At 31.9% G+C, this 3,928-nt stretch overlaps 1 non-coding gene across 1 annotated transcript; it reads right to left on the minus strand.

The window, feature by feature from the left end:
- Positions 1-1,527: 1,527 nt before the first annotated feature.
- Positions 1,528-1,600, minus strand: TRNAI-GAU. Its single transcript has one exon. It is a non-coding gene; the product is annotated as a tRNA-Ile (tRNA).
- Between the last annotated feature and the right edge of the window lie 2,328 nt (positions 1,601-3,928).

Here is a 3,928-nt window from a genome sequence, read left to right on the forward strand (position 1 = left end):
TCAATTATCACAGAGAAGAGGCTATCATGGCGACTAATTCTACTTCATGCACAATTATGTGGGAACAAATTTACAACATTTATCAGATGGTATCTGCAATTAAATATTCATAAAGTGTTGAAAAATTAGATTATAATTTTTACAAATAAAATTAATAAAAAAGAAAAAAGTCAGATAACTTTTTTCATAATTCTACACAAATGAGCTTCAGGAATTACTATTGCTATTCTTCCTATTGAAAGCTCATGAAATATCTGAGCCATTTAATTCAATACTCCTCTAGTGCTTTCTATCATCAAAGATGTGTGTATGGTTAAATATCCATAACCTTTAGCTAGCTATACCTTGTTATAATTCATAATTTGTAAATGTAGCACTGTCTAAAATTTGTGGAATGAAAACTGATACAAAAGGATACAGAAAAGGTAATCACAGCTAACAAATTTCTTATAACTGGAATGCTTAATATTTAAGAAGGCTATAGATAGTGGTGGGGAAGAGGTTGTTTCTGTAACGAAAGGACACACATTTCTCATTTAAACATCTGTTGACTTACTTGTGGATGAAATGCACAGTTTAACCAACAGCAAAAAACAATGAATAAGAATAGACATGTTTTGTGGCACGAACATATAGAACATTCCATTCTCATAAGTGACAAGTTATTTACCATACCCTGACTTTCCTGTAAACTACTTCTATAAATAATTTCGAAGCTAACATTTCCTTGTCATTTACAGGTATATGAGTTCCTTTACAGGTTTACATACAGACAGCCTATCTGACTAGGATGATCTGGGTGCATTCTTGCCTGGAGGCAAGGAGACGTATTCTTTTGGTTGTTTCCATGTTTGTGATTTTAAGCAAGAAGAATTTTAGAAATGATAGGCATCATTACATTCAGAGAATCTATGAATAATCTAGCTAGCAGAAATTCACATTTGGGGTTCCAATGAATTAATAGAAAACATTTGAATTCTAATAATAGATTATGCGAATGTTACTTTGCTGTTTGAAGATGAATTAACTCATTTTCTACTTTTTTCAATTAATATAGACTGACTTTTCATTTGTAAAACAAAAACACATTGCCTTAAAGTTTTAAAAACACATCAATTTAAAAACACACAGATGGGCATGGAAAACCCAATATTGAATTGCTAACAATCAGCCTACACAGTAAGTTGAGAAAAGAGGGCATTGTAACAGTGAACATTACCCATCTATATGAAATAGTCTTACCAGATTTAATCTGAGGCTGCTCTACCTTTATGGTGCTGAAACGAGAACACAGATACATCTTACTTTAGAAATCAATTAATTGGATGATGATAGATAATGGCTAACATTTACTGAGAACTTAAAATTGTATAATAAATCTCACTTAATTTTAATGACAATTTCATGAAGAATAGAATTATATATTGGTTATGTTCCTTCTTTCATTTATGAAAGTATATTATGGTAATATACTTTTAATTAAAGACTAAAATGAATTTAGACTATCTTTTTTTTTTTTCTGGCATATGGCCAGTAAAGGAATTGAACCTGGACCTTGGTGTTATCAGCACCATGCTCTAACCAATTGAGCTAACCAGCCAGCTCTGAGAATATTTTCATATCTAGTAATAATGATTTCTAGAACTTCTTCACATCTAGTAATAATGATTTCTACAGAAGCAGAAACTAAATGATCACATATCTGGTATATTCCACAGATATATACATGTTACAAATAAACATTTATTAAAATCAGGAAAGATAAAAAAGTTTGCTGGAATGAAAAATAAGTAGAACAAAAAATAAAACATGAAATCATCATTATACTATCAGAGCATTCAAGATCTTATCTAACAGATCTCAAACACAGTAGGGCAAAATTTAGTTGCCATATAGAAAGCAACAATTAAATGGTCTAAATGAAGTTAATATAACTTACTTTAAAGCTAGATTTTTGTACTGTGTCTGTTGAAAATGTCCAACTCTTTTTAACCTTTAGTGTCACTGTCATGAGGTTCTTAAAGAACATTATTAAAAAGCATGCAGGATGACTTTTAACTCATAATAAACATAGGCCATAAATCATATAGTACATAGTCTAGAATGTCTAAGATACTATTGTGTTAAAAAGCTAATAAGTTGCTAAATAGCATGTGAGTAAGTTGAAAAGGTAATTGATAGAAATATTATAGAATTGTAATAATTCCTAAATTAGCTGGCATGCTATAAAATTCTGGTTGAATAATTTAAAAATAAATGTTACTTCTATTGAAGGTTCTTAATAAATAAAATTCATGTGACTTCAAAGGTGTATGAAGTGGGTTGAACGGTGCCCGTCATCCCCCAAATATATGTCCATGTCCTAATCCTCAGGACCTGTAAATATCACCTAATTTGGAAAAAGGGTCTTTGCAGATGTGATTAAGTATCCTGAGATGAGGGGCTTGTCCTGGATGATCTGGGTGGGCCATAAATGCAATTACACGTATCCTTAGAAGAGACACACAGAGAAGGCCACCATGTGAAGGCAGAGGTAGAGTCTGGAGTGATATGGTCACGAACCAAGGAAGCCAAGGAATACCTGAATCCCCTAGAAAGTGGAAGAGACAATGAAAGGTATGCCTCTAGAGCCTTTGGAAAAAGTAAAGCCATGCTATGCCAATACCTTGGTTTTGAACTCTTGGCTTCTAGAACTACGAGAAAATAAACTTCTGTTTAAGCCTCCAAGTTTGTGGTGATTTATCATGGCAACCATAGAAAATTAGTACATTATAGTTTTGAATTTTGTTGTTTTTAATATGTGTATTTGAGAGCACAAATGTACCCATTGATGTTGTTCAACAGCTCACATATTATGCTTCATATACGGTTTACTAGTAAGTATGACATACTGGTGTGGCAGAATGAACAACTGGGATGAGAACAAAGAGACAAGGTGACTAAATCCAGCTCTGCTCCTAATAATAGTATAACAAAGGACAAGTCATATAACCTCTTTTGACTTGTTTCCTCATTTGCAAAATGAGTGGAATGTTTTCAATGATCTTTATCTTCCAACTTTAAGCTTCTGTGAACCTTTAGGTGTTAAAAATAAATAAAGCATAGTGTAAAAATCATAGTAATAAAGAATATTTTATAATAGTAGATAGGCTGGCCAACTGAAATGTGCCAGAAGATTGACAGGATTGCACACATTTATAAATGGTAATTAGTAAATACTTATTGAGAGTTGGCATTATGTAAAATTGTTCATATAGTCATTAGCTTTTACAAACACTCATGTAGTTCTAGTTGTATGTCCGGAACAGTGCCAGGTTCCACGTTTTGTAACAGAAATGAAGCCTGAACGGTTTATAGAAAATAAGCTAATACCTACTTTGCAGGCATTTAAAAAGTTAATACATATAGAAAACTTAAACATTGCTAGGCACAGAAAGAATTTAATAAATGTTACCTTTATTATTGTCTGGGATAAACTACGTTTTTTCTTCTTTTAAGTATCTTCTAACAATAAAAAGGACCTCACAACTACAACATTTTTAGATAATGTTAAGAGGGTTTATGTAGTAACAAAATTTTAAAATAGTAACCATTTTATTGCTCCTCCAAAACATACACTTCCAATCAATCCTGTTTCCTTTTTACTGAAAGAACATTTCATGATGACTGCAAGACAAGTATAATTTAGAAGCAGTCTCTAAAACTGGAAGTAATGTTCATCTAAATATGCCTGCCAAGTTTAAAAATGTATTAGGAGTTAAATTGAAACATGTTGAAAATGACTCATTGTGGACCAGAATATACACTGTAGGAAATAAGAGCTCATTTACAAGTGGGAGAAATACACTCACACTTCATCTGTGGTAATTCTCTGGACTTTCCTTCCAGTAAACATCATATTTTAAAATAATCGTGGAAAAATCTTACT

The sequence above is a fragment of the Galeopterus variegatus genome, unplaced genomic scaffold (assembly GCF_000696425.1).
Source record: "Galeopterus variegatus unplaced genomic scaffold, G_variegatus-3.0.2 Scaffold16877, whole genome shotgun sequence".
In the NCBI taxonomy this organism is placed as follows: Eukaryota; Metazoa; Chordata; class Mammalia; order Dermoptera; family Cynocephalidae; genus Galeopterus; species Galeopterus variegatus.